This window comes from Pristis pectinata, chromosome 6 (assembly GCF_009764475.1).
Source record: "Pristis pectinata isolate sPriPec2 chromosome 6, sPriPec2.1.pri, whole genome shotgun sequence".
NCBI classification, from domain to species: Eukaryota; Metazoa; Chordata; class Chondrichthyes; order Rhinopristiformes; family Pristidae; genus Pristis; species Pristis pectinata.
Window position 1 is genome coordinate 103345369 of NC_067410.1, and position 24823 is coordinate 103370191.

Here is a 24823-nt window from a genome sequence, read left to right on the forward strand (position 1 = left end):
GGTCACCTAGACTGCGTTTGGTCTCGCCAATGTAGAGGAAACTGATGTTGTATTAACTGTTTGGCATTCCTGTTCATGTCCAATTTGATGTCAGTGGGCAACCAGTGAAGTTGCCTGACATGGCATTAATATCATTTTGTTTCCTCTGGCACACATCTAACAGGAGACACCCACTGGTAATGAAGAAATACAGTCTCCAAAGCCACTAACGAAACAGAGACTTGTTCATGAAGACTGTGGAAATGTGGGTCAAATGTTCCTGGAACTTTTCCTTCGGGTACAATCGGACCCAGTGTCTCCATTGAAGACTGGGAGCAAGCCTGTGGACAGAATATAAGGCTGAAAATGTGCACAATCCGGACAGTGATAGACTTTGATCTCCATATTTGCAGGCCCAAGAAGTATTCCATTACAAATTGCTCAGCACGTGTCCTGCTGAACTTCAGTCGACAAAGGGGACAGCATGTTCCATCCTGTCCATCAGTGAGAAATTTGATTTCACTCCCTATCCCTTTGGCATTGTGGACAACCTTTAATAATTTTCAAAGACCAAGGTCAATGCATTGGTGTTAACTAGGAATATGTAGTCAGGTCACAGATCAAGCCACCGTCTAAGGGAATGGTGGAACAGACTCAAGAGGCTGATATGCCCACTTAGAACATAGAACATAGAATAATACAGCACAGGAACAGGCCCCTCGGCCCACGATGTTGTGCTGAACTAATTAAGCTGATGACACCGAATTAAACTAATCCCTTCTGCCTGCCCATGGTCCATAGCCCTCCATTCTCTGCATATTCATGTGCCTATCTAAGAGCCTCTTAAATGTCTTTTTCGTATCTGCCTCCAGCACCACCCCTGGCAGCGCATTTCAGGCACCCATCACTCCCTGTAAGAAACTTGCCCCGCACATCTTCTTTGAATTTCCCCCCCCCCCCACCCCCTCACCTTAAATGCATGCCCTCTAGTATTAGAGGTTTCGAGCCTGGGGAAAAGATACCAGCTGTCTATCTATGCCTCTCATAATTTTATAAACTTCCATCAGGTCTCCCCTCAGCCAGAGAAAACAACCCTAGTTTGTCCAACCTCTCCTTACAGTACATGCCCTTTAATCTAGGCAGCATCCTGGCAGAACTCTTCTCTATCCTCTCCAAACCCTCTGCATCCTTCCTGTAATGGGGCAACTAGAATTGAATGCAATGCTCCATTTCCTATGTAACTTGACAGATAATGAGTATAGTTGGGTGATCCTGCCCACACTTGTCGCTGACTGAATCAGTGGGAAGATACAGCACCTCCCTATAAAGCAGCTGCTTCACTTAGCAATGATGTGTCGGTCTCTGTTTGGGATGGACATGCCTTTGAGCAGAAGCATGTTAATGGGCTTCAAAGGACGTCTGCAAAATGCCCCAGAGAATGGATACTGGAGTCATGGAAAGAAATGGAGCTCAGCGCTATATGCAGCTGTCAGGAGCTGGTGAGACAACTATTTCTCCCGCTTGTGTTCGCTGTCACTCTGCTAACTGAGGTCACGAGTGGGTGAGGACTGAGAGGTGATATCAGCCACGTGGCCAAATCTCATCATTCTGCGGCTTTGGATGAATCACCCTACACCCAGCACCTGTCAGTGTACCGGGAGCTAACTGCTCCCATCACTCTCTCTTGACCACAGGACCCTTTTCACTGGAACCCAAAGAAAGTCAATGGTTAGCCTCATCTCCCACTGCCATTTCCAACATGTCTTCAAAGAAAGGTTGCTTTTTATTTAAGATTCAGCTTCCAGTCACGTGAGCTGAGAAATCCGAAGCAAGATGCAGAAACCGTACTTTGTAGATGGTGTCACCCATCTTTCTTACTTCCCCCACATTTATTCTGCTTCTCACTGTGGATTTAAGGAAAGGAGCGCATGGGGTCAGCTTCATTATATTCTCCAGACTGAATTATAACCACAAAAAATGTGCATTTATCACAAATCATTAGAGCAAAGTCAGTCCCAGCCCTTTGTGAACTGCTGTTCTGCTGCCCATTCCAGTCTCGATAGGACTTCTGTTTTAAAAATATTTTTAAATACTTCTGTGTCATGTTCAACTATGGTGTATTTCCATTATGCTCAATAGTGTATTGTACAATAGTTCCTTGCAAAATTCGTACATTCTACATTGCAAACATTGCACACATCATACATTGTTCAAATCACCATGCTGTGTCCTTTGCTATGTTGTTATGGATACTCTAAATGGCCGATGTCCCTGAATTATCAGGATATCTTACTCAATTCCAGATGAAGGGTCTTGAACCGAAACGCCGACTGTCCATTTCCCTCCACAGATGCTGCTCAACCCACTGAGTTCCTCCAGTATCTTGTTTGTTGCTCCAGATTCCAGCATCTGCAGTCTCTTGTGTCTCGATCTTACTCAATGGTTTGCAACCATTGCTGATGTTTAAATAATGTATTGCTTTTTTATCTATCCATTCATGGGCTCTGGGCATCATTGTCAAGGTGGGCATTTATTGTCCATCCTTGATTGCCCTGTTGGCCATTTCTGAGGGCACTTAAGAATAAACCACATTGTTGGGTCTGGGGTCTGGTAGAGGGAACAGTGGCAGATTTTCCTTCCCGAGCAGAACTGGTGACCCAAGCCCCATTCACTTCAATTCACAGACACTCTGCCCATCTCACTGTCACTGTGACACAGCATCACTCCGCAGGAATTCATGATGGTGCATGCTCTGAGCACATTTGGAAAGCAAGGAAATAAAGGATCAAGCAGTCACTGCTGAAGTGAATTCCACCAGGAAACCTGATGTATTATTTGCTATGGAACAAAGTGCATCGGAATCTGTGCAAGATCTTCTTCTTAGGCAGTCCCTCAGGATTGAGATTGATTTGCTTCATGGACTCTGAAATGCCTAATGTGGGAACCACAGCCTCTTCTAAAGTGAGGAATTTGTTCAATGCTGTGTGCGAACAAATTGGCAGGTTTGTGGACAGTTTGAGATGTGGTCAGATGTCCTACATTTGTACATTTGTATGCTTGTATGATCAGGGTACCATTACAATGAAGTTTGTGGGAGCTTGCTGTGAACAAATTGGCTGCCATGTTTCCTACATTTTAGCAGTGACTGCATGTCATTAGATGGAAAGCACTTTGGAGCAACCTCAAAGGGATATGAAAGGCACCATATCAATGCGAGTCCTTCTTTGACTCGGACAGAGTCAAAAAGTCATGCAGCACAGAAACAGGCCCTTTGGCCCAACTGGTCCATGCTGACCAAGATTCCCATGTAAGCTGGTCCCATTTGCCTGCGTTTGGCCCATATCTCTAAACCTTTCTTATCCATGTACCTGAGAGGAAGATAGAGAGGCAGAAGGGGTTCCAGTGCTCAAACTAAAACCACAAGGTTGGTGGTAGAGGTGAAGGAGAGGGGTTGAAAAGAAGCCATAGTCTGAAAAATAAATTGGGAGAGAAAGTGGGTTCAGATATGGTGAGGGAGTCTGCAATACAGATAGAGGACTGAGGACTGAAGGTGGAGTGTTTGAATTACAGACTGAGTTTATCTTCCTTGTAGAGGAGGAGGGTGAGGGGAAAAGTGATCCAAGGTACACAATACAATAAGAGGAACGTAAATAGGATAAATGGCCTTACCCCATGGCAGAGGTGTCAAAAATCAGAGGGAGTAGGATTAAAGTGGGTGGGATCTGAAGTAGAACAGGCAACGAGGATAATAGGATAGGCAACTGGCCAGGAGATGATAGAATGATTCCCATAAATCTGTGTTCACTTCTACCACAAGAAACAGTTTCACCTTATTTACACTATTGAAACCCTGTACAATTCTGAACACCTCCATAACCAGTGTCTCTGGTAACTTAATAACTTTCATCCCTGGTGCTGATGTAGTTAATCCACAAAACAGATAATGTATACTGAGGCCACTCAGCCCATCCTAACTATGCTGACCCTCACTATCCAATTGCTCCCATACCTCATCTCTTTCTCATAAAACATAGAGCATAGAACAGTACAGCACAGGAACAATGCCCTTCGGCTCACAATGTTAATAATTAAGCTAATAACTCCTAATTAAACTAATGTCTTCTGCCTGCACATGGTCCATATCCCTCCATTCGCTGCACATTCATGTGCCTATCTAAGAGCCTCTTAAACACCACAATCGTATCTGCCTCCACCACCACCCTGGCAGCGTATTCCAGGCACTCACCGCTCTCTGTGTAAAAAAACTTGCTCCGCACACCTCCTTTGACCTTTCCCCCTCTCATCTTAAAGAGGCATGTCCTCTAGTATTAGACATTTCGACTCTGGGGAATAAAGATACTAGCTGCCTATTCTATCTACGCTTCTCATAATCTTATAAACTTCTCCACAGACCCACAAATTTTTCCTTCTGAATTTCGAAATCACTGCAGCTGATGTTTGATACTTGGACCTGCTGAAGAAATAGGCAATCAATTGAGCCCAATATCAGATACCCACCCAAATCTCCTTGGCTCATTGGCCCAATGGTCACAGATCCCAAACCAACAAGACCCTTGTTATAGGGTCTATGTAGACCCTCACCCTGAACTTAAAGCACTAACCAACAATCCCCCTACTGCACCCACCTTCCACCTGGCCTGCAGGCCCCCCATTGCAGAGAGACAAGCAGGTAATGTGTAGGAGCAAACTGCACTGACTTCCAGAAGCATAAAGTATGGCTCATCTATACATGAAGATTGCCAACTTTCCAGGATTGCCCTGCAGTTTCCAGGAATTAAATATTAATCCCCAGACATTGCTGCCAACAAACCATCGGGAAATATCAGTAGGAGTTTAAAATAAATAGCGTGTTGTTCTAATTTTCTTTAAACAGTTCCCTTGATCAGTTATTAACTATGCAAGAGAAAAAGGGAAAAGGGGGTTGAATCATTCAACAGATAACAAAGAATCTGTGTGCTATCCAATAGGCCATGGGAGGTTGATGTATCATAAATAGGTTTGTGCCAAGTGACTCATGTAGGGGGTGTGGGACAAGTGGAAGGAGATCAAGTGATGCAAACTCGAGGGGTGTGTCCAATCAGAATTGGCAACCGCGCCACTCATGCAATGCGAGTGATAGCCTGCCCTAGTCAACAATGTCATAAATGCAAGTACACCCTTCGTCACCCAGTGCCTCATAAAATGCACTCGGACCGTGCATTTGCATTAACAACCTTGTGGGCTTTGACGGAAATTTCCTGAGAAGTTTTCAGTTGAAACTAAATATGCTAAATTTGATACAAGCGTAAGTCTAAAATCAATCTGAAGTGGATACAAAACTTTTGAGTGCAGTCTTCAGCCTTATTAGCAAATGTGAAAGGATTGCCACCTTCACAACACTTTTACAAGTCTATTATTAGTGCGGTCCTAAAATAATTTTGCCATCATTAACTCAGAGCCAGCTCTCCTCGGCAGTGACAGCTGCTGCAAAGCACTTTGGGTGGCTCCAATCAATCCCCCCACCCGCATCCCAGAGCCCTCCCCCATATCTTCCCCCCAAATCCTTCATCCAACACAATCCTTCAGCACAGCTGCTGTTTGTTAGGAGCTATCTATAGCCAGTCACATATCAGCCCCTGTATAAATCACCGACTGCCAGTCGGCACTACTTTGGGCCCTGTTTCCATGGAAGCTGCCGAGACCTTTCCCCTCCACCTTTCCCAAATCAAAACAGACCAAAAACCTAACTGTACACTTTCTATTTAGTTCAGCGTTCTGTTTCTTCGACACTTTATTGGATGTTCAGCTGACTTGGCACCAAAGAGACCATGGGATTGTTCAGCACAGAACTGAGGCCATTTAGCTCTCCATGCCATTGAAAGGGGGTTCCAATAAAAACTCCGATAACCGTCATCCGATTATTCAGAAACCCCAATTGTTAGGTATCTGGCTCACTCATTAGTCTGGAATGTGAGCCAGGGGTCCAGAGAGCAAGTGGGATGTGCAGCAGGAGCTGTGATTGGAGTCGGAAATACATTTGGAGTATTGCGTGCACTTCTGGTCGCCACATTACAGGAAGGATGTGGAGGCTTTGAAGAGGGTACAGGGGAGGTGCACCAGGATGCTGCCTGGATGAGAGTGCATTAACTATAAGGAGAGGACAGTCAAACTTGGATTGTTTTCTCTGGAGTATCGGTGACCAAGGGGCAACTTGATAGAAGTATATAAAGTTATGAGGGGCAGAGATAGTATAGATCTCTGGATGGACATTCCGAGGATGGAAATGTCAGTACGAGAGGGTATAGCTTTAATGTGAATGCTATGAATAGGGAGATGATGCTATCTTTCCCTGTGTAGGTTAGCCAACATAAATCAATGGCCTCCCTGATCTTATGACAATGGTGATACCACTAGGGCGGTACAGAGGGAATGCTGTTCTGTTGGAGGAGCCATCTTTCAAATGAAGCATCAGTCCGAGATCTGGCCAGGTATAAATGTCCCCTATTCTGAAGAGGGCACTTCCTTCCGGTGTCCTAGCCAATATTTAATCTTCAATCAACATCATTAAAATCGATTGCTTGGTCACCATTTCATTGCCGCTTAGCTTGCTGAGCACAGCTTGGCTGGGGCTATGAAAGGCAAGCACTTTCTTTCTTGAGGCACCTCAGTCTGAGCACCACTGGTAAATTTAGGGCCAATCATCCACCCACCTCCAACCATACTTTAAAAGGACACATTTACAACCTTTGTCCTGCATACACAGTGCTTTTGAACAAGACCAGATTGTAGAATACAAGAATATAAGTATGCAGACAATACAAAACAACCATTCACACAATGATACATTCACATAACCATTTCTGCATATAATTTTCTTAAATAATAAACTCAGACTGAACTGCAGCAATGCACGTACATTCCATTTAAAGAGAGACAAGATCTCCTTTGTTGCTTTACAGTGGCCGGGGCCAAAATCCTTCCAATCGCAAATCTATAATGAGAAACCTGCTAGTGGCAAGTAGTGGCTAAGTCATTTGTTTAAAGGGGCAGTTGTTTCCTGAACGATAACAGTGACTGTATTTGATATAGTATGTTACTGGTCATAATGTACCTTGGGACATCCTGCAATTGGGAGATGTACGATATAAATGATTTCATTCCGGAAAGTTCTCCAGTAGTTCAGGATTAAGAATATCTCCAAGTCACTAATCCAATTTCAACCCCATTATAGATGGAAGGTGAAAGTAATGGGGATTTTGAGGTATGTTATAAGGTACTTCCTTTTACGTAGCACCCCAGGACATCCCAAGGTGTTTATAGCCAATGATTTAAGTGCAAATCAGGAGCAGGAGTAGACATTTGGCTGCTCACATCTGCTCTGCCGCTCACTAAGGCCATGGCTGATGTGACTAATATCCTCATCTCTGCATTCCCACTGACCCCAGTAACCTTTCACCCCCCTCTTTATCAAGACTCAATCTACCTCTGCCTTAGAAACAGTTAACACCTCTTCTCCCACTGCCCTTGGAGGAAGTGGGTTCCAAAGACTCATGACTCTGAAAGAAAAAACATTGCCTCAAATCTTTCTGAAGAGGATGACCTCTTATTATTAAACAGTAAACCCCAGTTCTAAATTCTCTCACAAGAGGAAGCATCCTCTCCACATCCACCTTATCAAGATCCCTAAGGTCTTAGATGTTTCAATCAAGTTCCATCTCACTATAATACAGAACATAGACCAGTACAGCACAGGAACAGGCCCTTCGGCCCATGATGTCTGTGCTGAACACGATGCCAAATTAAACAAAACCTATCTGCCTGCACATGATCCATATCCCTCCATTCCCTGCATATTCATGTGTCTAAGTGCCTCTTAAATGCCACTATTCACCGTCAACCCTGGCAGCGTGTTCCAGACACCAACCACCCTCTGTGTAAAACCTTATCCTGCACATCTCCTGTAAACTTTCCCCTCTCACCTTAAAGCTATGTCCTCTCTTATTTGATACTTCTACCCTGAGAAAAAGACTATCTACCCTATTTAAACCTCTCATAATTTTATAAATCAGGTCTCCCCTCAGCCTCCGATGCTCCAGATAAACTGTTATAAATTCCAGCCTGTCAAACTGTTCCCTAGAAGACAACCTGCCCAGGCATCAGTCGAGTAGATCTTCTCGAATCTGCTTCCTTCCTTCAGTAAGGAGGCCAGTACTGTACACAGCAAAGTGACGATGACTATATAATCACACCTGAGCAACTCCCCTGCACATCTTGAAAATTGAGATGAGATGAGATATCTTTATTAGTCACGTGTACATCAAAACACACAGTGAAATGCATCTTTTGTGTATGGAGTGTTCTGGGGGCAGCCCGCAAGTGTCGCCACGCTTCCGGCGCCAACATAGCATGCCCAAAACTTCCTAACCCCTACGTCTTTGGAATGTGGAGGAACCGAAAACACCCGGAGGAAACCCACGCAGACACGGGGAGAACGTACAAACTCCTTACAGACAGCGGCTGGAAATGAACCCGGGTCACTGGCGCTGTAAAGCATTATGGTAACCGCTACACTACCGCTATTACTTTCACCCGGAGAACATACTGGGCACAGCTTAACAGCTCACTTGAAGCTCAGCAGTGCAGCACTCCAAAGGCACTGGAGTCTCCACCCAGATTCTGGGGCTCAAACAACTGGAGCAGGACTTAAACCCCAAGCCATCAGACTCAGGGGCTGCCATCTGAGTGTAAGCTGCCCCATACTAGCCAAGAAGTGGATGCACAGTGCAAGGCTGCTGTGGCAGCAAGCAGGGAGTACTGACCACTGCGTGAGCCCGTCACAGACAGCAATGTGGAAAGGGATGTGGACCAGGCTGTGAATCTGCCACTGTCTGTCCTTCCTACAGCTCAGAGAACTACTGCTAATCTGAGGCTGGGAGCACAGGGACTTAGAACTGGAGCAGGTGCAGTTGTTATAGCAATAAGGAGGGGCGAGCCAATGGAGAGTCAGTAAAACAGCAACCAATGGGGGAAAGGGACTTAATTTGCCAATTCCACACAGCAAGTTATCATGAGATAGAACGTATGGCTAGAAGCGGAGGTCAAGGAAAAAGATAGAGAAACAAGGGACTGCAGATGCTGGAATTCAGATGAAAAAACAACAAGATGCTGGAGGAACTCAGCAGGCCAGGCAGCATCCATGGAAAAAAAGACGGTCAACATTTCGGGTCAGGACCCTTCTTCAGGACTGAAGATAGGAAAAGGGGAAGCCCAATATATAGGAGGGAAAAGCAGAGCAGTGAGAGGTGGACAAAAGAGGGGAGGCGGGGTGGGCACAGGGTGGTGATAGGTAGATGCAGGTAAGAAATAGTGATAGGCAGGTGTGGGGGAGGAGGGGAGAGCAGATCCACTGGGGGATGGGTCAAAGGTATGAAGGCAGGTGGAATTGGGGGGAGGAGAGGAAAAGGAGAGAGAGAGAAAAAAAGATGAGGAGAAAAAAGAGAGATACGCTAGGAAAGGGAAGAAATGAAGATGCATGGTGGGGGTCAGGAGGATTGGTTTACTTAAAGTGGGAGAATTCGATGTTCATGCCGTTAGGCTGCAAGGTTCTAAGATGGAAAATGAGGTGCTGTTCCTCCAGTTTGCATTAAGGGATTCTCCTGGGAGTGGAGGAGGCCGAGGACTGACATATCAGTGATGGAGTGGCAGGGGGAGTTGAAGTGACTGGCAACAAGGAGATGCAGATTGCGGTTATGGACGGAGCATAGGTGTTCTACGAAATGGTCACCTAGTCTCCATTTGGTCTCATCAATGTAGAGAAGGCCACACTTGGAGCACCGAATGCAGTAGGTGATATTAAGGGAGGTGCAGATAAATCTCAGCCTCACCTGAAAGGACTGTTTGGGTCCCTGGATGGAGGTGATGGAGGTGGTGTAGGGGCGGGTGTTGCACCTGTGGCGGGGGCAGCGGAAAGTCCCCGGGGTGGGAGCGGGATGGGTGGGGATGGAGGAGTGAACTAGGGGAATAAAACAGATGAATGGAAGTGATTAGGTTTCTATTTCATAAGAACCAGCATTGTGCTGAGGTAAATGGTCTTTCACGTCTTGACTTCAGGAAGAAAAAGAGTAATACAGCATGGAAGCAGGCCCTTCAGCCCTACTCGTCCATGCTGACCATGGAGCCCACCAAGCAAGTCCCAGTTGCCTGCATTTGGCCCACGTTCCTCTAAACCCCTCCTATCCATGTACCTATCCAAATGTTGCGTAAATGAAGTTATTGTACCTGCCTCAACCAGTTCCTCTGCCAGCTCATTCCATGTACACACCACCCTTGCGTGAAGAAGTTGCCCCTCTGCTCTTTTTTTTATTTTTCCCCTTTCCCCTTAAACCTGTGCCCTCTAATTTTTAATTCCCCTTCCCTGGGAAAAAGACTATGTTCATTCACCCCATCTATACCCCTCATGATTTTATATACCTCAATCTCCCACACTCCAAGGAATAAAGTGCTAGCCTGCCCAACCTCTTCCTATAACTCAGGCCCTCAAGTCCTGGCAGCATCCTCGTAAATCTTCTCTGCACTCTTTCCAGTTTAATGACGTCTTTCCTACAACAGGGTGACCAAAACTGTACACAGTACTCCAAGTGCAGTCTCAGTAATGTCTTGTACTCTTTTCTAAATCCACACCATTCTGACCATTTTGCTCAACTCCCATGCTCCTTGTAACTGAATAACACAACATGATGTGCAATCCGTCTTCGTCAGTAAGGTTCCATCTCCAACAAGACCATGTTGAATTTATTTCTTAAATAGAGGCTTCCCAAGATTATTGCTGAGCTCTGGCATGAGTTAGCAGCAAGCAATTACTTGCTGTCTCGGAATTTCTTTCCAGGGTGAGCAATTCTCTCCTCCTTGTCATAGTTTCCAACTGATAAGAAGGTCTCACAAAGGTCACTTCTTCCAAATGCTCCAGCGTTGAACGAAGAGGCCAGGGGTGGGTGGGAGCAGGAGTACAGCAACTGGAAAGGAGGAGAGACCGGCTGCCTGCTGGAGTACTGCCCCTTCGTACCACACAGGGCCTGGGGCAGCACCGATCCCTCAGAGCAGCCTGTCAGCCAAAGCATTCTGACGTCAACTTAAACGGAGGTGAACGCAGAAACATAAACAGGGCACGTCAGCTGGGAAGACAGACTCCAACTTCTGCAGACACACAATCAGGCACTGCAGTCCTCATAGAGTTTGAAAAGGGACCTTCAGCCCAAAAGAATCTTGGGGTTGCAAAGTAGCGCCTGAGCAGGGACTTGAACCCTGGACCCTCAGATTAAAAGTCTGATGCTCTACCGACTGAGCTATCCAAGCTCTGGAAAGGCAGACGCCAGGACCAGAGAGATTCATGTGGGAATCCAAAGGAACACCAAGTTTACATCTGTGTGTTATGCCTCCCTGTTGTTTGCAAGGAGACTGAAATAAGACGAAGATGCGGAACAAAGATATCCCCCTCAGTGTCCCACAGGTGTGCTCCATTCAAGTTGATCCCACCTTCAGAGACATATTCAAAATTCTCCTTCACCCTGAAGCCAATTCAATACCTTTTTCTCAACTAATATTTGCCTGGGTTTTGGTAATTGATTTATTATTCTCACATGTGCCGAGGTCCAGTGAAAAACTTTGTTTTGCATGCCATCCATACAGATCGTTTCACAACAGTACATCGAGGTAGTACAAAGGGAAAAGCAATAACAGAATGCAGAATATAGTGTTACAGTTACAGAGGAAGTGCAGTGCAGGCAGACAATAAGGTGCAAGGGCCACGATGAGGTAGATTGTGAGGTCAGGAGTCCATATTGGATTTTAAAATCCAAATTAGCTCTCTAATCTTTTGTAAAAGCAGGCACTGAACACATAATGGCGAATCAGCCACTCCTCTAGTCACATGACACTCACCCCAACACTCCGACCACAATCCAATTTTCTTCTCCACTTAACCCAACAACACAGCTGTACAATGGCCAGCTGACTTGCTAATATTACCCCTCTGGGCAAGGCCTAGTTTACAACCAAAAGGCCTGCTTCCCTGTTGTATGACTCTGTGACTCAAACAGATCACCCCCTTCAGCAGGTCAGTCAGGGTCTGTGGAGAGAGAAGGAGAGCTTGCATTTCAGGCTGACGACCCTTCACTCAATTACTGAGTGCATGGTTTGCTCGTCAACGATTACTCATCCCATCCAGGGTGGCATGTGAGTCTGAACCAGAGAAGACAGCTGAGAGAGATGAAAAGATATATCAATTGGAAGAAGAATTAACCCAAGTCGCTACTAAGGAATAAACAGATCTGTGCGACTCCATATATGTGCTTCTGAAAATGCTGTTTCTGGAGTGCAGGGGTTAACAGATTTTTAAAATAAATGGCCCGGTTATCCTCCTTCACAAGTAGTGGAGAGGATTTCCAGCCCAGTCTGTTAGAAGTTAACATTAAATTCTTCTGCAGGATGCGAGTGTCTTTGACTGAGTTGGCTCTTATTGTACCTCCCCAGTTGCCTGTGAACAGAATCGCCTGTTGGGCCATTTCAGAGGGCAGTTAAGAACCAAGCACACATGGGAATAACTGCATCCCCTGGTCGCATGGATCACTTACAAAGAGACAGTGAGATATTTGTCCTTGGTCCCCTGCAAGCCCTTTGTCCCTTGTTGTATTCACCTTGCACATTGTTGGTTCATTGGAAATATATGCAGACGAAGCTCTCGCCTGTGTTTAACGAGAGTGAACTAAAATGAATTTCTGCCTGATACTCTTGAATAAAGGGTATCAAGGTTTGAACTTAAGCAACTATGCATAAGATCTTTGGCAGACAAATCCCTCGAGGGCTTGAATTTGTAAATTAGAAGGAACATTACCCTTTCCACACCCTCCCTTACCTACACTGCAGTTCAAAGTTTAGATTCATCTATAATTTTTCTATTAATTAAATACTGCTTCTAGCTTTCAACATAGCCCACAGCTGATAATTATCAGTTTCAAAGCTTTATTAATGAAAGAGCTCTTCCAAAAGAGCATCACCCTCTGAAGAGAATGCTGCAACCATCAAAGAAACCTCCTTCGTGCCTTGATTGTTACTAACAGAGTGGAAAAGATTAATCCTAAACACTGCCTCAAATTAATCCTTAGCAGCAGATACCTGATAAAAGGCAAGTTTTGCAACAAAAGGAAGATCAGAAGATCACAAGACAAGGGAGCAGAAGCAGGCCATTCGGCCCATCGAGTCTGCTCCAAGGAAAAGGGAAAAACGAAATGAGATATGGGGAATGGGGGGGGGGGGGAACAAAAAAAAACAAAAAAAAAGCCTATTCTAATCCCAATTTCCGGCCTTATCCCCATATCCCTTGATACCCTGACTATCTAGATATCTATCTATCTCCTCCTTGAACACCCCCACTGATCTAGCCTCCACTGCTGTACGTGGCAAGGAGTTCCACAAATTCACCACCCTCTGGCTAAAGAAATTTCTCCTCATCTCTGTTTTGAAACTGTACCCTCTAATTCTAAGATTGTGCCCTCTGGTCCTGGACTCACCCACCAAGGGAAACAGCCTAGCCACATCTACTCTGTCCTTTCCTATCAACATTTTAAATGTCGCTATGAGGTCCCCTCTCATTCTTCTGTACTCCAGTGAGTACAGTCCAAGAGCCGACAAACGCTCCTCATACGTAAGCCCTTTCATTCCTGGAATCATCCTCGTAAATCTCCTCTGAACCCTCTCCAACGTCAGCCCATCCTTCCTAAGACGTGGGGCCCAAAACTGCGCACAATATTCCAAATGAGGCCTCACTAGTGCCCCGTAGAGCCTCATCAACACTTCTTTACTTTTATACACCATCTTTCCCGACCTTCCGTCTTTGCAGAGCTCTTTATGGCCACTGTTTCCAAGTGTGGTCACTCCTGGCAATCTGGGAAAAAAGTTGAATTTCTGCATAGCTAGATCCCACAACGTGCAGTGAGACGAATCACGGGATCACCTCCTTTTGGGTCTGGAAGCTGAATGATCCAGAAATATGAGTTCAAGCCCCACAGTGGATTTTGGTGAATTTAAGTTCAAATTAATCTGGGTTCAATGACTGGATTCAGTAATGTGACCATGAACTTATTGAATTCTTATGAGAACCCATTCAGCTTCACAGAGCTCTGAAGCCACTGTCCTTTAATGGGTCTAATCTATATTCTGACCCATATCAATGTAGTTAACTGAAATGGCCCAACAAGAAACACTTCAAAGCCAATCAGGGAGAAACAAAAAATGCTTGCATTATCATCCCCTGAACAATTAAGAAAATTCCATCTTTTCTGATTTCAGCTGAGGGATAACTATTGGCCAGGATCCAGGGGATAACCCCACTACTCATTGAGAAAATAGTGCCACAGTATCTGAGTGAGTGGACAGGATCTTGCCTGAACTTCATTCCCACAAAACAACACCTACAATGGAGATGCACTCATTCAGAACTCACTGAACGTGTCAGCCTTGAGCTTCTGTTCAAGTGGCTGGAGTGGGATTTGAGTCCTCCTCCTTCTGACTCTGAAAGGAGAAATTCCCTGGAAGTGGCATCACAGGTAGACAGGATGGTGAAGAAGGCTTTTGGCACACTGGCCTTCATCAGTCGGGGCATTGACTATAGAAGTTGGAATATTAAGTTGTAGTTGTACAAGATGTTCGTGAGGCCACATTTGGAATATTGTATTCCGTTTTAGTCACCCTGCTGTAGGAAAGATGCCATTAAGCTGGAAAGAGTGCAGAGAAGATTGATTAGGATGTTGCCGGGGCTTGAGGGACTGAGTTATGGAGAGAGGTTGAGCAGGTTGGGACTTTTTTCACTGGAGCGTAGGAGAATGAGGGGTGATCTTATAGAGGTGTATAAAATCATGAGGGGCATAGATAGGGTCAATGCACACAGTCTTTTTATCGGGGTTGGGAAATCAAGAACTAGAGGGCATAGGTTTAAGGTGAGAGAGGGGAGATTTAATAGGAACCTGAAGGGCAACTTTTTCACCCAGAGGGTGGTTAATATATGGAATGAGCTGCCAGACGAAGTGGTTGAGGCAGGTACATTGACAACATTTAAAAATGTACTTGGACAGGTACAAGAATAGGAAAGGTTTAGAGGGATATGGGTCAAACACAGGCAAATGGGACTTGCTTAGATGGGAATCTTGGTCAGCATGGACCAGTTGGGCCGAAGGGCCTGTTTCCGTGCTGTATGACTCCATGACTCAAAGTCAAGAGCAGAACAGCCTTGGGCTTCTTGTGATTTTTGAATATTTGTGAACTTCTGCACACCAACTACACACCTTCTATCTTTGGGTAGATATTCTTGGTTTGTAAAGAAATGCAAAAGTCTGTTACTTTATTTGATCCTTTCCATAGATACCATGGAAGTACCACAAGGGTGCTGCAAGGAAGGGAAATAAAATCATAGGGAAAGACACACATTTGCGCTTGTGGGTTCCTGTTTGAATGAAGAGACTGTAGTGTTGTTCACTAGATGTGCACTGAGGCACCGAGCCCATTTTAAAGTGGGACTTCAGCTACAACATTCACCCGTTTTGCTTCGTTCAGACTCTGTGTGAGCAGTGCTGGCCTCTGTGCGCCAGAGATCACACTGTACCACACAGGAACAAGTGTTAATATTCATGGCAAGGAGGTAACGAAAGAGCTTGCAGTGGAACTGAAAAGGGCTTGTGTCTCTCCATCGGCAGATTGCTGCCCCACTTACAAAGCCTGTGCAGGAAGTCACCACAGTTCAACAAATGATTTTATTCATAATTTAACGTGCTGGCACCAACTGCCCAAGAATGACAGTGGCACGGTTAAATTACAGCATCAGCAAGCTAGAGATCCAGACTATTGATCCGCAGACATTGGTTCAAACCCCATTCTGGCCTCTGGAAGAATGTAAGCTCTCATAGTTGAATAAATCTGGAATTAAATCACCACTATCAGTAACAATGACCATAAAACCACAGGATTGTTGTAAAGACCATCTGGTTCATTAATGTCCTTCAGGGAATGAGATCTGCTAACCTGACCCAAACTGGCCTTTGTGACTCCAGACCAATAATACTGTCAACTCTAAATTGCCGTCTAAAATGGCGGAGCAAGTCACTCAAGTCAGCAGGCAACTAATGATAAACAGTAAATGCCAGTTTTGCCAGTGACAGCCTTATCCATAAATGCAAAATAAAAAGAAAACTGCTGTTACAGAAAAAGGAGCAGGTTGGTTATTCTTTTAACATTCATTGTTTTCATTCCTGTCAACTAAACATTTTCTCTCGACATTCCTTGAGGTGAGCTATTTTTGCCAGAGTTACACAGTGTAACAGGTATTTGGGCCCAAACACATTCACATTCTGTGTCACATCCTGCATGGTCCTCTTTCAGCCAGTGTCAAATATTCATTGCATCAGAATTAAAATGGTGCAGTTTCAGTATGATTTGGATCTGCAAATATCGAACTGAGGAGTGAGAGCTCACAGTTGGACAACATCCCAGTTTTATAATTTCCAGTCTTCCTCTCCTCTATCTGAAATTTCCTCCACCTTCTAAGATCTCCTAATCCCAATAATTCTCCAACTCTATCTTCTTCCCACAACATTGATTCTCATGGGCCCACCAATGGCAGCCCATTCTTCCACTCCCTGAACTCTGGAATAACCTCCCTAAACCTCTCCACAAACTCTCTTCAATTAAGGGCTTAGCTAAAACCTACTGCTCCATTGGTAAGGAAGGCCAGGTGGTGTGTACAGTGTTCTATGTGTCAACTTGGATTGCATCATAGGCAAGCTCGAGTCTTCACATCCACTCAAGAATGATAAGAGGGTGAAGGAGTGGTAATGGGGAGGGGAAGGGATCTAACATCTACAGGGCAGTTATTACTCCACCGATCCTCTAGTAGGAAATAAAGAGATAGGGTCGTTAAGCTATTGGATGCACCCACTTACTGGACTATTGATCTAAAGTCTGAATCCCATCATACCAGCTATCCCAATATTTAAGTACGTTTTGAATGAAAATTTGCTATTGCTAATGGTGACCATGAAACAACTGGATTATCATAAAAGTCCACCTTTTTTATTAATGTCCTGCTGACCCTACTGAATATGGCCCGACCCACAGCAAGGTGGTCGATTCTGAGCAAACCTCTGAGATACCCCCAGCAGACCACCCACTTCAAGAGCAATTAGGCTCGCTGGCCTTGCCTTCCACCTCTGCACCCAATGAGTGAATAAAAATAACTGGGCCTGGTCATTCTGGAAGAGAAGGGTCATATTTAATGGTTTTACTTCTCATATCTCCTATATTTTTTCATATATCCTTGCAACATAGGAGACTGTTCAGCCCAATGAGTCTAAGCCAATTTTTAGGACAATCCCATTCCCACACTTCTTTCCCTGTAACCTCCACCCCCCGCTCCCCGATTCTCCTACCACCCACCTACACTAGGGGTGATTAACAGCGCCCAGCTAGCCTACCAACTCCTGTGTCCGTTGAGATGTGGGAGGAAACCAGAGCACCAAGAGGAAACCCATGCAGTCACAGGGAAACGTGCCCAGTTCCAAGCCTTGCACTGCCTTCCAAAGGCACAAGCCAGTGCAGAATGCACTCTTTCCGTGCCATAATAACTCCAAGTAATCATTATCCCTGCTCCTCCCTGAGCCGCTTAGTCCACCATTGTTAATGTGTGAACTCAAATGGCAGGGAAGGAAGGAACAGCAGAGGAATTATATTCCCTGTACTATTTAGGCAGGAAACCCCTTCAAGTCTGTAGACGTTGCCTTGTTGAAGATCGTCCGTACATTAAGGGCAACTAATCTACTAAAGACAAGGATACTGGCATACCAAATGGGAATGATCATGGTGGCTGGCCACAGCATGGTAAACACCAGCTCACCAGTAATCCAGCATCAAGCTGGCTTCACTACCTGACCAATTTCAGCAATCAGCAAAGTCTGGTGTAGGCAAAAATGATTAGCAACCCCCATCTACACAGGACCTGACAGATGGTTTTAAAAAAAGTCAATGAGTGTGAGACCACCTCAATGTTAAATGCAAAAATAAATAAAAGATAACAAGCTGTACAGACTTAGTGATGATCTACAGAAGGATTACAGATGAGTAGGGTTCAAAAAGAAATAGAATATATTCATGACTAAAAAATTTATAAGCAAGGATGGGTTTGTATGTTAATGAACTCGATATTTGGTTGTGTAGCAGAAAGACAATGCAATAAAATTACAACCACTTCACTGATAGGATTCCCCCAGCTACCTGAAAGTTAGTGGTAGTTCATTGCAAAGGACTCTTATCTCTAGTGTGAAAGACCAAGTGACCAAACCTCACACTGGGCATTATGTATTAGATACAGGCTCAGTACAGTATTGAGGGGGTGCTACACTCTCAGAGGTGCTGTCTTTTGACAAAGAGCTAAACTGAAGCCATGCCTGCCTCCTCAGGTGGATGAGAAGATACAATGAGACTAGAAGAAAAGCTTCCCATGTCAATCAATATTTATGAGAGAAAGACTTCCAACTGCTCTATCATGGCAGGCCCTGTGAGCACTAACTTATCATGTTAAGTGAATGTAGGTATTGCCATAGGCACCTGTTCTTCACCATCTAAAAGGGCAGGGAGGGCTTTGGTTTAGTATCTCATCCAACCAATAGCACCTCCAACACGAGTGCATCAGCCGAGGTTTTGTGCTTGAGTGTCTGGACTGAGACTTGAACCCATAACACTTTGACCCAGAAGTTAAAGCAGAGCCATAGTTGGCACTTATTCCTCACCCAGCCTTCACTGAGAGCAGAGGATCAGATCATTTATTCCCCTTTGATGTTCAGATTGGATGCTCCTGTATTACAACAGTGACTGCACTTTAAAAAGTATTTCACTGTACATAATAGTCCTTGGATTATCCACTAGTTGTAGAAATACAAGTATTTTCCCCTCTTATTAAAGCTTCCAAACAGTAGCACATCTGAAATCAATGAAGACCAACACCATAAATCTATGTATCCACTGGAACTGTTTGGGAAAATCTAAAACATACAAAAAAATGCAGGAAGGAATAATTGGCATTTACGGACACAAAAATTGAAGAGGATAGAATATAGAAGCAGGAGAAGAACATTCATTCCTTAATGGAGACACAAGAGACTGCAGATGCTGGAATCTGGTGCAACCCACAAAACGCTGGAGGAACTCAATGGGTCAGGCAGCATCTGTGGAGGGAAATGGACAGTCAACACTTTGGGTCGAGGCCCTTCATCTGGACAGGAGGATGAGATGCATCCTATCCGGATGCATCACGGCTTGGTACGGCAACTGCTCTGCTCATGACCGCAAGAAGCTGTAGAGGGTTGTGGACACAGCTCATCACGGAAATCAGCTTCATGGACTCTGTCTACACTTCCCACTACCTCAGTACAGCAGCCAACGTAATCAAAGACCCCGCCCACCTCGAACATTCTCTCTTCTCCCCTCTCACATTGAGCAGAAGCTACAAAAGCCTAAAAGCACAAATCACCAGGCTCAAGGACAGCTTCTATCCCGCTGTTATAAGACTATTGAATGGTCCCCTAGTACGATAAGATGGACTCCTGACCTCACAATCTATCTCATTATGACCTTGCACCTTATTGTCTACTTGCACTACACTTTGTCTGTAACTGTAACACTTTATGCTGCATTCTGTTATCATTTTATCTTGTACTACCTCAATGCACCGTTGTGATGAATTGATCTGTATGACCAGTATGCAAGACAAGTTTTTCACTGTACCTCGGTACATTTGACAATAATAAACCCAGTTACTAATTTATTTACCAGTATGATCATGCTGGATCATCCATATTCTGTATCCTGTTTGCAGTTTTCTCCCCATATCCCTGTATCCCCTTAGCTCTAAGAACACTCCCTGATCTGGATTAGAGGAAAACAACTGAACTCCGATAACAATGGAGATCGCGAGCTTCCAGATCTCACTGTGGTCACTGCAAACCTCCTCAATAAACCCAGGGGGCTCTAACCCCTCAGATATGGAAATAACTTTGTCCTGGTCAAATTCAGCACACTCTAATGGAATCCGTTCAACCATGTGGAGCTGTGACTCTTATGTTGACCTCTTGTAGGAAAAAAAACTGGCTGAACAGACAGTGATAGGAAGAATACATTTTCTTTGCAATTAAACAAACAGGTGACAGCATTGTCTGCGGTCGATATCTGTCAAAATGTAATCTTGTGACAGCTGAGGTTTTGAAGGGGGTGGGGGAGAAGTGGGTGAGGGCACTGGGGGGTCTCACTGGGGTTTGTACCGCTTGCCTGTTTTACAGATCTGCACAATGAAGCAAGATTATTCAGGCAGATCTGCAAAATTAGCCACAACTTGCTTTTTCCAGTCTAGAATGTTAGAATACTCAGGAAATCCTGTCAGACACTTGCTGTTTGCATATGGCTGGGAAAAAATGGTCCTTTGCCATGAAAAACAGATCATGGCAAGCTTTCTGGCCCAAGTCTACACTCGCTTTAACTCTTTCACAAAGAGACAGTCTGTAGAACATGCCTCTCTCCTTAACTCAGTGACTTTTATTAAAAATAAGAGGCCCAAACATAAGGAATCCCTCTCAAAGCAAACACCAAGTGTACAGCCAGCCCAAACATGGACTGCCTCCTCAAAAAACGCACCTCAGTGTTGCTTTTGATTTGTTTGTGCGTTTGGTTTGGCCAGCCATTACTGGTTGAGCAAAAGATATTTAAAAATTTCTTTAACATAAAGGGACTGATGTCTGGTATTCCTGACTGCTGCTCCTGATCTGGTAGCCAAGATGGATAAAACGTAAGATGCTGAGCCTTGCTTGGGTTTTTTAAAACTTGTTCTTAGTTGATCAATCTGAAAAAGAAAATATACTCCAGCCCCACCAGATCTGTCACTGATAAATCGACCAACAGAGAAACTTCTGCCCTGTTGTGGGCAGTTTCCAGACATTAACATTAAGGTGAAGGAGCTGCAAACAGCAGCAGCATAGTAAGATGTGATTCCAAAATTCATCAATTCTACAGACGCTGTAAAAGCAAGATTTACATTTAAACAGTTTTTCAGAACAAGCAAAAGTGCTTTGCAACCAATGAAGATCTGGATGCTCTTGTAATGTAGGAAAAACAGGAAGCGATTTGTGCAAAGTGAACTCCCACAAACAGCAATATGATAATGACCACAAAATCTGCCTCAGAAATAATAACTGAAGAGTAAATATTTGCCAAGATTCCAGAGATAACCTCCATCCTTTTCTTTGTCCAAAGGACAGCAGAGCCGTCTTCACTACTTCAATGGAGATCAAAAAATCTGCAGATGCTGGAAATTCGAAATGTTACTTCTGTTTCTCTCTCCACAGATGCTGCCTGACCTGCCAAGTGTTTCCAGCATCTTCTGTTTATACTTGAATGGAGAGTCAGCCTGGATTTTTGGGCTCAAACCCCAGGGGTGGGATTTGGACCCAGAAGCTTTTGACTGGGAGGTGAGAGTGTTACTGACTGAACCACATCAGTGTCACAGTGGGGAAACAAGGTCTTCATGTTTAAGTAACCTGTTAAGATATAAGCAGGTGTCTGCACTGTACAATATCTATACAGTCTTTAGACCAGAAGTCAAATACTACATTGGGATTGGGGTTCAACACCATTTCATTTTTATTAGAAGCAGCTGGGGTTCGTCCTATATTTGGCATTAATGTCAAATCAGAAGCCACTAAAAATAAAATCACACTATTGGGACATTCTTGTTTAAGAGATCAGTTTTGTGGTTTATTCCCTTTAAGAAGCACTAAAACCTGACCTGTGCATTTCTGACAAAGGATCTCTTCTTTTTCCACAGATGCAGCCTGACCTATTAAGGATTTCCAACATTTTCTGTTTTTGTTTTTGATTTCTAGCATCTGTAGTTTTTTTTTTATTTTCACAGAGTCCAAGGTTCAGCAGACAGTGACAACAACATTCTCGTGCTGGGTCCCGCTGTTAAAGAGATCTCCCTGCGGCAGCCCCACGCTTCCATGGAGATGAGTTCAAATGGAGGATTGGATGGGGAGCAAGTCTTTGGAAAATGGGATGCAGCAGAGAGAAGATGATAATGGCAAAATGGTTTCTTGGGGATGACTCCCCACAAGCAAAGTGTATGCCAATCATGGCCTATGGTCATAGGGAATTTTGAACACTCTCCGGCTAGTGGCAATCACTGGGTTGACAGAATGGGGCATCTGTGAAATACAGCAAATAGTGTACAGAAGGCTTGACCTGCATAGACCTGCCTGCAGCAGTTTTTTTTCTAATAAAAATTACGGGATCATTTTTAACGCATAGAACCGATATCCTAGGGACTAATTTAAAGCTTGCATGCTTCACCCCTTGGTATTGGTTTATTATTGTCACATGTACCGAGGTACAGTGAAAAACTTGTCTTGCATACCGATCGTACAGGTCAATTCATTACACAGTGCAGTTACATTGAGTTAGTACAGAGTGCATTGAGAAAGTACAGGTAAAAACAATAACAGTACAGAGTAAAGTGTCACAGCTACAGAGAAAGTGCAGTGCACTTTCAGTGTGAGGTGCACTTTATTACACCGTGAATTTGTGATAGATCATGAACTTCTGGAACAAATTCCGCTTAAGTAATTAATGGGTATTGTACATATTGACAATGTTATCATTTGCAGGAAACATGATAGGGAAATGACACCTATGATTGGGTAAATTGTGGCAGGAAGTACATGGTTTAATTTCCTGATGGGCAGGCCGTCAGCAGGAACATGCACCAAAACGCTTTTTATGTATGAGTTGTGCATAAAAAAGGAGAGTAATTGTGTCAAATGGAGTCATAGAGTCACACAGCAGGCAAACAGGCCATTCAGCCCAACTCGTCCATGCCATCTGTATTGCCCAGCGAGCTAGTCCCATCTGCCCATATTTGGCCCATAGCCCTCTAAACCTCTCCTATCCATGCATTTATTGAGGTGTCTTTTAGATGTTGCTAATGTGCCTGCCTCAACCACTATTTCTGGCAGCTCATTCCAAATACACACCATCCTTTGCGTGAAGAAGCTAACCTTGTTGTCCCTTTTAAATCTCTCATCTTGCAGATGACATGAAGGTTGCTGGTGTTGTGGATAGTGTAGAAGGTTGCTGCAGGTTACAACAGAACATTGATAGGATGCCGAGCTGGGCTGAGAAGTGGCATATGGAGTTCAATCCAGAAAAGTGTGAAGTGAAACACTTTCGAAGATCGAATTTGAAGGCAGAATACAAGGTTAATGACAGGACTCTTAGCAGTGCAGAGGAACAGAGGGATCTTGGGGTCCAGGTCCATAGATCCTTCAAGGTTTCCGCGCAGGTTAATAGGGTTGTTAAGAAAGCGTATGGTGTGTTGGCCTTCATTAGTTGGGGTATTGAGTTCAAGAGCCATGAGGTGATGTTGCAGCTCTATAAAACTCTGGTTAGACAACACTTGGAGCATTGTGTTCGGTTCTGGTCGCCTCATTATAGAAAGGATGTAGAAGCTTTAGAGAGGGTGCAGAGGAGATTAACCAGGATGCCACCTGGATTGGAGGGCATGTCTTATGAGGATAGGTTGAACGAGCTAGGGCTTTTCTCTTTGGAGAGAAGGAGGATGAGAGGTAACTTGATAGATGTGTACAAGACGATAAGAGGCATCAATCGAGTAGACAGAGACATTTTCCCAAGGCGACAATGGCTAACAGGAGGGGGCATAATTTTAAGGTGACTGGAGGAAGGTATATGGGGTATGAAAGAGGCATGTTTTTTTTACACAGATTGTGGTGGGTGCGTTGAACGCACTGCCGGCAGAGATTGTGGAGGCAGATACATTAGGGACATTTAAGAGACTCTTAGATAGCCACATGAATGATAGAGAAATGAAGGGCTATGTGGGAGGGAAGGGTTAGATAGATCTTAGAGCAAGATAAAATGTCGGTACAACATTGTGGGTCGAAGGGCCTGTGCTGTGCTGTAATGTTCTATGTTCTGATCTTAAACCTATGCCCTCTTGTTTTTAGCACCACCTTCCTGGGAAAGAATTTTGAGGAGTAAATGGCATCCCAAGGCTTATCAAATCTCCATTATTGGAAACTGTGGGATAGAGATTTGTTCTCTGTTCAACGCGTGATAAGACACATGGTTCCGTGCTCCTGAAATCTTGGTTCGTGTACTTGCAGAGGCAGAGTCTGATCCAAAAGTGTTACTTCAGTGAGCATTTAGTTCAAAACAGGAGAGAATTTCCAAACCAGTTTCTCTACAACCACTCTATCAAGTACCTCAGTTTTCTTCCATTTTGACCAGAATTGTTCTTCCATTTGTTACTTGGCACCATTCAAGTCTTATCTAAATTACCATTGGTTCCCCTTGGTTGGCTACACCTTGCATCAATTCTGGCTGGCTCAGTTTTGGAATGTGTCTCACTGGCGACTGCAACCTTACTGTTGGGTTCCAGATGCTTCCGAGCAAAATTACTAACTTTAAAGGGCTCTCTTCAAATTTTTGTGGTCTAGCAATGATCACAGCACACAGAACTGGCCTAATTCCATGACTGGGGTTTATTATCAGTATCGTGCTATTCCACACTGGCTCAATAATATCCTCCCCCACCACCCAAGGAATAAACGTAGGCACTGGATTACACCTTTCTGGAAAGAAAGGGGAGGAGATAGAGCAGGGTTTTGGCAAAGAGAGGGTTTGCTGTACACCTTCAAAAATTGTTCATGTTTAATGTTGCTTAAAAAAAAGGCCTTAACAAAAG

At 44.3% G+C, this 24823-nt stretch overlaps 1 protein-coding gene and 1 non-coding gene across 3 annotated transcripts in view; both read right to left on the minus strand.

Annotated features, from left to right (window-relative positions):
• Window positions 1-24823, minus strand: part of wwtr1 (WW domain containing transcription regulator 1) — a 146878-nt gene that overhangs the window by 70565 nt on the left and 51490 nt on the right. The gene's annotated exons all lie outside the window — the stretch shown is intronic.
• Window positions 11259-11331, minus strand: trnak-uuu (transfer RNA lysine (anticodon UUU)). Its single transcript has one exon. It is a non-coding gene; the product is annotated as a tRNA-Lys (tRNA).